The 14,520-nt window shown below is 44.1% G+C and overlaps 1 protein-coding gene across 2 annotated transcripts in view; it reads right to left on the bottom strand.

Moving 5' to 3' along the window:
* Positions 1 to 8,036, bottom strand: part of LOC100650079 — a 127,853-nt gene extending 119,817 nt beyond the window's left edge. Inside the window, exon 1 of one of the 2 annotated variants that reach the window (XM_048407627.1) lies at positions 7,537 to 8,036. The gene's annotated coding sequence lies outside the window, so the exon portion shown is untranslated. The remainder of the gene's footprint in view (positions 1 to 7,536) is intronic. The other variant, XM_020864032.2, reaches the window with a different exon arrangement.
* Between the last annotated feature and the right edge of the window lie 6,484 nt (positions 8,037 to 14,520).

The raw sequence follows: 14,520 nt of genomic DNA, 5'->3' as shown, positions 1-14,520 counted from the left end.
GTATCGAAAATTTCTTAATGCTTGTCTTGCCGAAAGGATTCAAGAGCAAAAACATTAAACGATCCTGTCGGCGAAATGAAGCGTGACAAATATTTTCGCCAAGAAATCATCGAGCAGATTTCACAAAATCTCCTAATGAATTTATACGGGCTTTCTCGCAAATTCCGATGTTTTTCCATCGGTAAAACACAAAAAGATACGAACATCTTGTACAAAGTGCGGTCTTAAAAATATACAAGGTCCGTATGGTTTATTGTATATATATATCTATCTATTAGCAAAGGAACTCTTTTGTATAAATTTACGACCAACTCTAGTGAGACAATCGCTATCTATCTCGCAGAAACTGTGTATCTAAGAAGGATTCGAGCGAAACAGCAGACTGCGAGCTAGTTAACCGTTATCATTGTTTCGTGTACCAAACGTGTCGAATAACAGCACGCTTGGGCGCATCTTGCAGTCACATAGCCGAGCGATCGTTAATTAAAGTAATAATGGTATTATACTCACTTCGAATATAGAAGTCGATGTAGCGGCGTCCACGCATCGTCGCTCAACTATCGAATTCGCGATCCTTCGAACCGCGGGGAAATCAGAAAAAGTAAAATGCGTAATCTTCGCTACTAGATAACAGCTGAAGTGATGAAACACAGTTCTACCAGATGTATCACGACTACCGGAAATCTTATGCTCGGCTACCGTTTGCAACTGTTATCTCCTTCTCTGTGCAACGATCCGATAAAATGATCGATATCGATGGATCTCGATACCGTCTTCCCGAAGAATGCGAAGTCCGTAGCATAAATAACAAACGGTTATCTCGAGAAGAAGCGAAGAATTCTCGTTACGAAATCTACGATATAATATAGTACCGACGAATAAAATAAGCTCGATGCAATCACTCGTCGAGCATTCTGATAATCGAGTCTGCGGGACATCGTAGAAAAGTTGGACTCCGCGAGAGGAATAAAATTGCGAGATGTTAACAGTACGATATTATCGCGACCGAGGAAAAATGTTTATCTATCGTAAATTCTATACTATCGCTTGCAATTCACGTTGTGCGATTTCAGGAATCTCGGATTGGTAATAAAGACGGTTTATTATGCGACTTTCTTTTCCTCTATCTGGAATTCTCTCTTTTCTCGGGCTGATTGCTCGACAACGAGTCGGTTAAAACACTGATTGCATATATCGCGATTGGGATTCCGTAAGAGGCGATATACGTGGCCTTATTTCAGTCAAGGACTCTCATAATTTTTCGAGATCATCGGCTTCGATAAAGTTTGATTTTCTGCTGCGACGCCGGCACTCGGGTTTGCTCGAGCGCGAAACAAACGTGAAAAGAAAGGAACCGGACTCAACGCGTCGCGGTCGCGCGCGAACCGGTGAACGTTTTTAAACCTTATCATTGACCTATCATATGGAAATGAGCAGATAACGTATTGACTATGGAAAGGATAATATTTAACCCGGCCGAGAGAAAAATCCCGAGCCATTGTTGGTTTCCTTTGTCCACGTTTCTGCTCAAGATAACTTATCTTCTTTGCATTAGCACGAATCCGTATGTATTTACCATTCTCCGCACTCGATTTTTATGTTTTGTCACAAAACTTTCAAGATAAATATTAAGGATGATGGAGAGTTAGATTAGTTTTAGTATGATCTCGAAAACAGTTAGCTGGCTGGAAGTTTCGCTCAGGTCAGAACGCCAGTGAATACACAAGGGTCGTTCATAGTTCGCGGGCGAATCGCTTGCACAATGACCGGTTTGCTTTGTGCGACGTGTCATCGACATTTGCAGAATTGCTCATTGTCGCAAATGACTCGAGCTCCGCGGCACGAATCGTCGGTTCGAGCAAAAGGCACGCAAAGACTACCTCTCCGCTGGAGTCTGTTCCATCGTGTTATCTATTATCGATTATAAATCGCCGTCGCGTTGAACCTGCGGCTAAATCCGAGATGTATCGTCGTCTCGATGCATCGAATACACGGCGTTAAATCGATCGTTCCTTTTCTTGAACACAATGGGAGAAAAGCAACGACGTTGAGCGACGACGAGACTAAATTTAGTTGGACGCCGTGTAAATGGCCGTGAATACTTGGCAGACATCTCAAGGCTCTTTCCGATAACACAAGTCAATCCGGTCGATCAACTTTACTCTAAATTGCCCAGGGAAAATGGAATATAACGGAAATTTGTCTCGTCTCCAGATTAATTCAGGTTGATCCGCACTTTCAAAAGATAACCACGAGGTAGGTTGGAATGACTTGATGCGATAGGAAATCCCGCCACTTAAATGATAATAACAGTCTGGTGTTAATGCATTCCAGAGATTTACCGAGTCGTTTATCATAAATCGCCAATAGTATGCAATAAAATTGCACGTAGGTAATATCAAAACGCAACAAGTAACAACCGATGGGTTCAAGAGAATCCCATTGCTCGTACACGTTACTTCCTCTCGATCTCCAACCCTCAACCCCATCGATTTCTTAAGATTACGGTTCAATCGTCGATTATAGTTACTCCGGATAGTTGCCTGTGGAGAATGGCTATTGCCTGCCAACAGGAATATTAATGCGAAAGTTATTTGCTAGGCCGATCTTTTCCTTCCTTCCCTCGGTATTCACCGGCTCGTCTACCCATTCCCTTCGTTATCCTACATTACTCCCCGTTTAATCTCTCTTTTTCTCCGAGCGAAGGACATCCGGTTTCGTCGTCCGGCGAGCATCCGCTGCTCTGCTATAGAACAACCGGCCCAGACGTGCGAAACGGTAGGAGGCCGACCGGATAGAGAAACGGCTACGAGAGAAATGCTCGAGATGCTTCGAGATACGCAGGCTAGACCGTCGTCGACCAAGTAAATCGCAGATCGTCGCTTCAGATATAATCATTCAGCAGTTTCGCGTCGTGAGATATCTTCAAGTAGTGACACATCGGCGATATTTTTCGTCCAACAACTCTTTACTCTGAGATCGTTCGCGTCGAAGTGAGTCGGTCCAAATAATTGCCGGATCATCGGTCCGAATGACTTCATACTCTTCGTAGGTACTTTAGACGGCTCGACGCGCTAGATAACATGAGGTATTCGAAGTAAATATTAGCGTACTGGATGTACGGTTCGTTTCTTCCGCCTCTGATATCCTGAACCGCCTTTGCGAACGTGATTCTCTAATTGCTCGCTTCGAGCAACGTAATAAAACGCAATGCCCGATTCCTACATTGAGTAACGCACATAGCCGCACGGGCAAATAAACTTCGATTATTATTGTTTCTAGCGTGGGCAATTTACGGTAGAACCGTAGAACAGCGAGCCACGGATCTGACTTACGTTAGTGGTGCACGATCATTCTTAAGCGTCCGGGGCTTGCTCCGTGCAGAAAAATTCTGTGCCCTCGTATAGTAGTTCCTAGATTAGCAAGTCACTAATGACCCGGCCATTCGTCATGCTACATAATTCTCCTCCCGTGTTTGATACTAATATGAATTCGTAGCAGAGCAGCAAGTCGAACTGCTCCTTCGGGTTTCTACTGCTCACGGATATACCATAATGACCCTCTCGCGGCGTCAAGAACGCCTCGGAGTTAAAAGTCCGAATATCTCCCGAATTCGTGCGAGTGACCCAGAATATTACTAACTTCGTGAGAAAACTGGAACGTCTTCTAGTCAAACTGGCTTGCCGTTCCAACCAGCAATCGGTGAGAAGAGGTGCGAGCAACGGAGCCAGAGACCTATATTTACTGTGACTACCACGAACTCACGTAATCCACGAGAGGGAGACCGAAACACCTCCCGCACAGCGTCGTCAAGCCATACGTGCTCTATTAGAGGCAATGATGTTTCATCTATGCTCCATGCAAACGCTTTTCTTCCTTTCTGGACAAAAGTTTCTGTATATACAATTCCTATCGGATTCTTACCGGATCTACGATTTCCTCTGAAACCTTGACCGATATCCGAGCAGATGCTACGCCAAGGTTCTTACGTCGATTGAAAAATTGCACGTGGCTACTTTGCATAATATTACTCGAATAATAATTAAGCTGGACGAAACATAATACATTGTGAGACTTAAGGCGAGATTGCATGCAACAAGTGTTGAAAGTCAACAAGTACTGCTAGCTATAACGTCATCGCGTTATATCGTTAAATTATTATACATATGCAACGTGATAAGTTCGGTATTGATCGAATGGCGGCAACTCGTTAGATGGTAAGCAAAACAGAAACATAGCGAATTAATCAACGGTAATGATCTCGAAATACGACCGACAAGTAATTCCCATAGGTTTACCCGGGGATAAGAGAATCGTCTTCATATGTACGTACGTACATCGATACCTGTTTATGCTGGTAATTATTACATCAGTCTGGTAGATAATACTTAAAAAACGATCTATCATAGGATTTTTTCGAATGTACTAGAGTCATTGAGACAGGAATCGCGCAATGCTCGTGAGCTCTCACGTGAAAACAAAAACGAACAATATTATGCTATAGTCGTATCGAATCCAGTGCCGTGATAATTTATATTCGAGCAATCTATTTTCTATCACTCGTCGGGGAAAATTCGTGTGATCGAGATTTATCTAAAATAGAAAGTGAAAGGAATAAGCTTGCGTAATTTGTTTTCCATATATTAACAATTACTGCCAGTGTCATGCTTTTTTCCTATCAATCAACAATATTTAATGACAGAATCGCAGTTTCACGAGTTCAATAAAATACGATCGTGAGAAGGAAGTTAATTTTATCGAATGATTCCTCGCGGTAGTATTTCCGAGAAAAACTACGTACAGGTACTCCAGCTTCATTGAAGAATTTCTAAAAGTCAATATGTACCCCGGAAAAAACCTCGCTCTCTGTTACGACTCAACTACGAACTATTTAGTTCGACAATAAGGTTGTCGTAGTGGATACGCAATGAATGTGTGTGTTGTTTACGCCGTGCGTCATGTCTCCTTTCATTTACTAAACTCCTGATCTTTGATGTTGTATCTTCACTATATATTAACACTCGGTTGAATTAGAATTCGCGTGGCACGCTGAATAGGTACACTTAGTACACGTTGTACACAATGACATGTAGCAACGCGTAATACTGAACAAATATTTACTGACGAGCTAGCTAGGAAATCGGGGGGATTCGCGTGAAAACGCGTGTTTGAATTACTAATCGTGCCACGGTATGAATGTCGGTTGACGGCCGTCGAAAGCAAGGCAACTGAAACGTTTCACGAGCGTTTCAAATTCAGATTTTATCTATAAAGAGTGGTTTCGTTACCCTACTTTCGTTGCTTTCCATGGCTTCCATATAATCACCATAATAGCCCGCATAAATTCCCTCCCAATCAAAATTTTCATTTATTCGTGATAGCAAACTTGATAGACACACGATGAGCAAAAACAACCCGTTTATGGGTGTTCCAGGGTGAAACAGCTCCTGATGAACAAGAAGCAAGAAACTCAACGCGTCAAACACGAGGCGAATAGACGAACTTTCACTTTAATTCGCTGACGAGAGGTCGCGACCTCGGTCGATTCGACCTGATCGGTATATAAGTTAATGGTATTTTAACAAGGATCATATTCGGGTATCCGGCATAGCTCTGCTTATTCATTCAACTTTTGCCCGAGACCGTAATTAACAAGCGTAGGTAGGTACGTTGATATCGATGGCCGGTAGCACGTGAGGTTCCTCATACGGCAGGATCCTTCTGTCCTTAAAGCTGGTCATGATTCATTCATGAGGCGAGTCTTCAATTGCAACCAGCAACCAGGGAAACAAGCACAACCGTAGATAAGTTTCGCGATACTCGATGTCAATTTCTCGCTACATCCTTTCCAGAAACAAGTATTAGCATCAAGGTCGACGAAATTACTGGACGAATATTTCTATTCAATTGCGGTAATTAATTCTATTAGGACTTCGGTATTAACTGACAATGACACATTGAATGGGCTTAATTATTCGATTTTCAGACCTGAATGACAGAGTCGAACGAAAAACAGAGATAGGGCCTGGGCGGTGTTATTTCATCGATTCGTGTTGCTTCAGGCAGATCGTACGAAAAACTATCGTGTCGAAAGTCCGGGGAAGGAAGCGGCTTCGACCTTCGACGACGCGAAGAAGAAACAACCCACGGATTTATCGACGTAAAGGTCAAGGCACTCGAGAGTATATGTATATTGAGTCGATGTCAAGGCCGACGTACTTACTGAACGATACAACGCCGTGCGCGTGTGAATTTTTCATTGGAAAATCGGTCGGTTCAAGGTTTACGAACTGATGAGTCAGAAAGGAAGAAAATAAAACAACGAAAGAAAGAGAGAAAGATTATGAGATAAAAGTTAGAAATTTTACGAATATGCATGAAAATATAGGGCTACAGAGGCATATATGTGTAGTTACATGATTAAATAGTCGCGATCTTACAAACAATCTATTCGCTATATACAAGCTATAGGTATATTAAAAACATTCCCATATCAGACGTAAATTCCTTCTTTCAACCTTCACGTTTGACTCACTGTCCAAACACGAGATATCCTAAGCACTTTAACAAACACATCAACAAAGAGACCCAAAACGTTTCACCAAGACTGATGCTACTTACTAACACATTTTCCATACACGCTAATACGAAAATTGTTATTGAACGTATAAACGAAACGAGGTAACGGGAGAACATGCAATCTTCCTAGAGGAAAGCAATCCGAAAGAACAATGTGCCATGCGGAAAATGGTCGAGGTCCGTGTGTGAGAAAAATTCTCTGAGAATGTTTAGCGTGCTGTTAATGGTGAGTACATACAATCGGGGATGCGCGCACTTCGTGTCTAGATATCCCGTTGCGAGCTCGTTCCTGCCGCCGCTGTTGAGGCTGTTGCTCGTGAGCAACACACAAATACCGAAGATCCGGTAAGGATCGTTATCTCTCGAGCTTGCCCGTGCAAACGAAAGAAATGCGACCCGTTAAAATACGCGGCGATTCGTTCCTTCTCACCGTGTGAGAATTACGACGTGATGCGCGCGCATTGTACGCCATGCTCGATTTTTCGCAAATGATTACGTTCGAAAAGCAACGCGATTATGAGTAAAATGAGTGTTTACGATGATAACGTGATCGAAGCCCAATGACAGTACGTTTAATTTTGTTCGATCGATGCGATCGAGGTAACAATTACGAAGCCATTATATAACGATCGTATAATTTTCGTTTGCACGTGGAACAACTCCGACTCTCGGTTTCGAAAGGAAAAAGGAGAACGCAACGCGTACAATGCTCAAGGGAAACGAGGATCAACCATGCAGGTGTACGAGTAGAACATAACGCCAGGTACCCTGTTCCGCTTTCCACAAGAAATGCAAGAAACAACAACTCCGACGAGTCGAGGTCGCCTAGAGCGTCTCGGGTTCGCAAGCCCATGGAATCCGAGGGGATCGCAGCCGTCGTCGTATTCTATGCCACCTGGCAGCGAACTGACAGCTGGTGGAGACCGACGAAATAGAAAAATGAAAACAAATAGATACCTGTAAGTTGGCAGATTCCCACCTGTTGATTCAGCGTCGACTAGGTTTTCTTGCGGTTGCTACGCGCGGGCCCGGTTCCAACGGACAAACGATATCCAGGATGACGACCGGTCGTGGTTCGTAGAAGGCACACAGAGTAAGTCGGAGAGAGAGGTTAGAACGATCGGTAATACCGTGAGAGCGACAGAGACCGAACGAGCACATCCACTGTTACACGCACAGCACGTTAACGCGCCGGCTGAATCCTGCCCCGCTTTACACCACGTGCGAGATCTTTCGTTAATAATAATCGACCGGTAAAACGATCGTGTTGTCACGGTGACATCGTCGCGGGGGCAGGTATAACGTTAATGCGCGAACAAGCGTCTTTCTTAGCGTCTCGTGACGACGACAGAAAGGACACCGTCATTCCACCGTCGAGTTCGGAACGAGACGCGTTCCACGATCCACTCCGCACGAGCTCTGATACACGACTGTAGCCGAAGTTGCACGACAGCATGACCGAGCAGAGGGGCCGAGAAACGGCGAACGAAGCCGAGTCGGCTCGACTCTGACCGACCGCGGCCGAACCCACAAGATGGAATGCACGCGGACGGAAATCAGGCGGGATCGGAATCGGGATCGAGCTTGGGTTTGCGCTCGGGCTCTCGGGATTGGGCTCGGACTCTCCGGTTCGAAGCCGACCCAAGGCAAACGACCGCTCTACCCCGCTTCTTTCGTTCCTCCGCGCCGTACTGCCCCCACCGGCTGGTATAATCTATGTCTATTATCCTCCTCTCTGTGTTTCTTTATTCCCTATATACCGGCATCTTTGTCCCCTATCTTCCTCTCTTGTCCGTGATGTTGATTTTCTAGTTTGTTGTAATATTCGCCATGCGAAATTCGCGGTCGAGATAGACGGTAATTAACGTGCTGTTGCATCTAGACTAGTATAGAGACTTCTTTTTGCAATTTTCTAGTTTTTAATCATTCAATTGCTTCTCTTGAAATCGAGAGCAAACTAAACCGAAGTTCGATTTCTTTCCGATTCATCGTCGCATTTGATAATTCTCAGCTTGACGATTGGTCTCTATCGAAATCGTCGAGGAAGTGAAAGCAATTTATCGCGATGACGTTTTCACTCGCGATGTGGGTGTAGCGCAATTGTTAAAAAAGAAAGAACAGATAAAAAAGGCGTTTGGAAGTTTCTTTTCGTGCCACGTTTGTTTCGTCGTGCAACCCGTGTCTCATTTGCATATCCCGGAATGTGAAATTGAAGATGATAAATAAGAGCAAAAGTTATTTAATGGCAAAACCCGGTACCAAGGTGCGGGATGAGACGTATAAAAATTCGTGGCGTATCGCGTACGCGAGGCGATACATTTCTTTTCCGTCAAATCGAATGTTATCGTTAATCACATCGGATTGCCGCGACGAAGATAAAGTGGCTCCCTGACGAATTTACATTAGCGCACAGCGGCGATGTCGTCGAGAAATCCAGTCTTGCAATTAGAACGCTCACTCTTAAAACCCATACGATGATATCGGAATTACGCGGCAAACCTTTTAATCCAACACTCTGTGATAATATGTTAATATTTCAAGGAATGAAGGAAGTCAACTTAACCTCCATACGGGTTGTACCGGTTCGCATAGGAAGAAAGTTCCGTCGCGTTCTGATGAATCTTCTAAGCGCAGGTGTTGTTTATTCTTCGAAATTGTTTCACGTGGGCGGTAATATTTCTAGAACGCACACCAGCCAGCTTTATTTAGATCTAATCTCGTAATCGCGTCATTAAGGCCTTTTCTCGCGCGTTTCACTTCTTCGCAGGTTTCTTGACACCATTCGATCCGGTGAACGATGGCAGTAAAACGAAATTCAATGATAACGGATTACCGTTCCTGTAGATACACCCGAATGTTTATCGTGGACATCGGTGGTCCCTCCACAAAGAAATGTACATTCTCGATACCATAAAACTCGTGGCGAGTTCTCTCGCTTCCTTCACCCACGCGGCCTCCGTCCCATAAAATGTGACTAAAACGCGGCATACCCGCGCGTTTATTACATGTTTATGAGTATACTTACATAATGCTGTCCGTGTACGTTTCAGTTCGGCGAGACTTTACGGGTCGGCCATGCCGTTTACCAATGTAACGTAAAAATTGCGATTTCGTATTTTCGAGGGACACGCACTATTCAAAATACACTCTTGTCCGCTAATGAATCTTTGATATCCATTTTGAATCTCCCAAATCTTCCGTCCCTTCCTTCCAAAGAAGTCATAAAGGAAGAAAAATCGTAATTTAATTCGAACAATGATCGATTCCTGTACACTTTTCGTAGAAAGTTTATGAATGCTGCTGCACTCCCACGTATTCAACATTCCTCTTGTTCTTGACCAGTTTGAAAATAAACAGGCGTCCGTGCGCTCCGAGTCACACACGAGCCACTACGCATACCACCGTGCCACGTTTAGTAAGACGCTCCATCGTTTCATCGTCTTGCTGACCATCTGCCTTGCCTTTTGTCAAGGACGACGTTGTCCATACCACTGCTTGGAAGTTGAGTCGATGATCGCTGCTATTAAACTATTCCTAAATACCCGAGAGCACGGCAGATGATCGACTACCAATCGCGTTTACTCTCGGTGACGGCCATCGAACAGAACGCGGCGTCCTGCTCATGAACGCGCCGCAGCTCGCTTGTTGCTCTGTTAGGCTCTCTGTCGCGAAAGAAAGCGAAGGTATGCGCAACCCGCGTGTCACTGTCTGCTTGTATTTAAATTGCTGTGCCACGTATCGATCCGCGGCATTGTCTGTTCGTCACGATACGTGTCACGCACGTGGCTGCCTGTTTCCGATCGTCGACTGGCTCCGACTAGAAGCACCGCGGAGAACACATCGGAGACATAGTTTTCTCGTTAATCACCATGATTACGCTATTTTCTCGTGGCGCAATCGCTTTTGTGTCCTGATGACCGGATCAACTTCCTCCGTTTCGATGCTACAGACCCGCGATTGCTAAATTCGGGATCATCTCTCTAGGATTGTGCAATGTGACCTCCTCCGAAAGGATTTCGAGATTGCATCATTTGAGAAACTGGGTCGAAGATTATTACAAGAACTTTCTCATCTTTCTCATATTTGGAGCAATCAGGATCGAATTTCAGAAAGAAATCTCGCATCTAAAGTAGAAGTGACCATTTTTCGTGCACTGACGCCACGTAGATACTCCGAAAAGGTGATTTAGAGTAGACACGAGAGGAGATCGTAATTTCTATGAATTTAACTAACAGGCGAAGAATTACCAAAAATAAAATCACATTCGCTGTGTGATTTATCGGTCGTTTCATTTTATCCGAATTATCATTCCCCCTCGTCAAGTCCTCGTTTGCCGCTGTGCGAACCGTCTAATCTCCGCAACGCTGGTATTGTTATTTTGACACCCATTAAACGTCAATCTTTCCCTGGCAATTTGCCAGTTGTGACAGCCTCTTTGTGTTTCGCTATTTTTCGCGGCAATCGTACTTACACTTGCGACGCGCCACGCGGTACAGCTGTTGTTACGACATCGGTCACTCGGTATCTAATCGCGTTAAATTAATCCTATTCTTCATGGACCGATCGCGGGAACGGTGTGGTATAATTTTAATAGCTATAAATCAAGGAACGCGTATATTTTACCGCTATTTTTAACGGAGGGAAAAAAGGGAAAAAGGCGGTGTGGCAGAAGAGGAGAAAGAGAAAGCACACGTGCAGGCTCGGTGGCGCTGATTGCGAGAGGCACGCAACAATCGCTGCAATTGACCGCGTAATAGAAACGCGTTATGCAGTCTACGGTAGGGGCCGGTAGGATACCGGTCGACCTTGAGAATGGACATGATTCCTTAACGCGCGTTTTCCCTTTTACGGTTGGGTTCCGCGTTCGCGTAATTGCCGCACTATATCGCTCGATTCGCAAAATTTCAGTGGCCCGTATCGCCGAAACGTTAATCGCCTTGTTTCTCCCACCGACCAGTCACGTTCCACCGAAATAACGTTGCAACGGTATAATTTACCGTGATATCGTTCTGTTTCGGCAACTTTGCGCCTGCGTGAAAGCAAACGGTAACTTTTAAAGTTCCGCTCACTTACGACTTGTGTACATCGTTATTCCAGTTGGTCGAACGCGGCCACCCTTCGTAATCTCATTGCGAGAACAACGAAGCAATCGTGACAGATCGATCGTCCCACTTTGTGCTTGCATACGTGAGACACAAAGATACAGTGCAAATATATCGTAAAATCTACGTGAATCCGGAGAATTTCGTGATGTCATGAATAAGGCACGATGAAGTCTAAAAAGAATTTTTTAATCGAACTAGGATGAGGTGGCGCGAGAGCAACAAAGGGATCCATCGGGATCTGTTACCGTGTACTTTTTATGATAAATAGATGAAAGTCCATACCGTAGACCCGGCCGTGCAACGAACGGCATGTATGCTAACTAAATGCAAATACATCAGATCTGCATAATCTGCCACGGAATTTCTCTCTGTGTTTCGCATGCCGTTGTCTTTGACCAGCCACTCAGCTTACGCGGAGCGGCGGGCCCTTCCTTGCTGGTGACGTTCGATCCCGACGAAATACCAGCACTCGGACACAAACCAGCTTTTCCGTCAGTGTCCCGGAAACGGTCACAAAAGAATTATAAATCCGGCGAAGAATGAGAAGAAATTTATAATAGAAATCCCTGTATCTGTCATTATCTGTGCTTCGAAGAAAACAGGGAGACTTTCTGGGAAGATGCACATGGGTGACGGTAGCCGCAGGTATACGAGACGGTGCGAAAGTGGAATCTTTAAGGAGCCAGGAGGAAAAGAATTTCCTTGGCGTATCGGTTGGATCGCGCCAGGTTAGCAGGTAGTCGACGATGAATACGAATTCTAACGGTCCGCAGAGGGGACACACGGTCGATGCTTAAGAATTAGCAAGTGCAACGGTGAGATGCTGGCGTTACTTTCGTTACGATAAATAATGGAGGATAATTTTCCACGAGTAAAAACGAATATTCACTGCAGATGTTACAACGTATCAAGTATTATGCTCGTTAAATGATTTACAGACAAGGGACGCGTTCGCGATTAACGGTCAACAAGCCGTCGATTCGTGAATGACGGGTATAAATAATCGTCCGATCAAGCATGTTCGAACCCAGATTTACCGTGATTTATCTTTCTACGCGTCCCGGCCTTTTGCATATAACTTTCCGCTGGATTGTAGGGTAGCTTAATTGACACGTCATCTCTTTTCTTTTTCCACCGACGACCATTCGTCTTACCCTCCATCCAGCGTTGGTCTTAAATCAATTCCAGCTACGGACAAATTACCAAAAAGAATTAATGGTTTCAACGCCGGTCCTAATTGGCCCGAAATCATGCGAACGAGATTCGAGCGCGATGTTCAAACGTTATTCCCGATCGATGACCGTGCCCTTTGGATATAAACAGCAGGAGATCCACCCTTGTCTGATTTTATCTGGCCAACCAAAGTACGTTCTACGCCCACGTGAAATTAATAGGCGCGATTCTTTTCCGGGATTCGCTAGGGAGCCAGCTTAACGCGTGAGCGTACGGATAACCTTTAGAATATTTTAAATAATCCCGTTCCCGAGTAGGTGGACGAATGAATGAATGAAACTACCCACACGCTGACAATGAAGCGCTTTTGCTAATCTGAAGCTAACTCATCGCCGAGTGTAATGGCGATTATGAAACTCCCGCTACAAAGTTGCTTCGCGAACTCGAACGAGTCAAGATATATGGTCCGCGTTGTCAAGGAAACTCGAGAACTTAGAAAATTGAGCAAGATACAATATGAATTTTAGATTACTTCACGGAACGTTCGACTTCTATTAGTTAACTGTTCCGAAGGCGGATTTTTAATATTCGAATGAGAGCTTTGTGATCGTTTTACATCGGGGGAAAGGTAGGTACGTGTTACGAGATATAGAAATCATTGTGCGTGTAACATCATTTCAGGATTATCGTTTAATTAACAAAGTGAACAGCGGTCCAAAGCGTTTACAGGGAGAGAGTTAGTATTCTCTCCAGCAATCAATTTATAACAAGTTTTCTACTCTTGTACCGCATGCGCAGAGAAAGAAAAGAGTGCTGAAAACTTTGAATTAGTTACATGCAAGCGATATCTTCGACGTGATGCCACGAGCTAGCAGGAAAACCACGTCACGCGTGCGACGAAACATAAATCTGCTAGAAATTTTCATACAGTTTCATTTTTCTTGCACATTCGTGATTCTATAATTAATTAATACGATTCTCAATGGGAAAACTTGTCGCCGCGTGGATGGAGAAAAAATTGCAAGAGATTAATACGTAGCCATGATCGTATCGACGTATCGATCTTGAAATCTTTGTGGGCGGTCTGACACGACCGATCAAATTAATACGATTCCAAAGAGAATACGAAACTCCATTCGAATGCAGTGAGAAAGGTGATAAATTGCTTACGAGGTAAGCGAGACAGTTACATGGGTGTACAATGTAAGAAATCAGACGACTAGATTGAATTCTATAAATAGCGAAACTTTTTCTTCTACAATCGATTTCTATTTTAACATAAATTTTTATTAGCAGTAATTGTTGTTTTTCTACGGATATGTCGTGCGCAACTGCTAACTTTTCTTGATCTTCTGTTTCATTGGGTGATACAATTCAATCTCCTGCTTTATCAGTTCGATTTTGGCTTTCAGTTCCTTTTTCATCGTTATCATTTTCTGCATTTCTCTCAACTCTTGCCTAAATAAAAACTCAGTGACATCGATCGAGCAAAAACATTTCACGTTCAATAGAGAATGCTTACTGAGCCACTAGGAGTCCAGCAGAAATGCTTTTTTCGTTCAAAGTCTCTCGTATCTCATTGAGCGCCACGTGAGCTTTGTTTACGCGTTCCCGAATTTTAGTGTTCACTTCGCGTTTTCGATCGAGATTCTTTTGCTCCAAT

This window comes from Bombus terrestris, chromosome 7, assembly GCF_910591885.1.
Source record: "Bombus terrestris chromosome 7, iyBomTerr1.2, whole genome shotgun sequence".
NCBI classification, from domain to species: domain Eukaryota; kingdom Metazoa; phylum Arthropoda; class Insecta; order Hymenoptera; family Apidae; genus Bombus; species Bombus terrestris.
The sequence above is the reverse complement of the archived record's forward strand: the minus strand, read 5'-3'. Positions and strand labels throughout refer to the sequence as shown.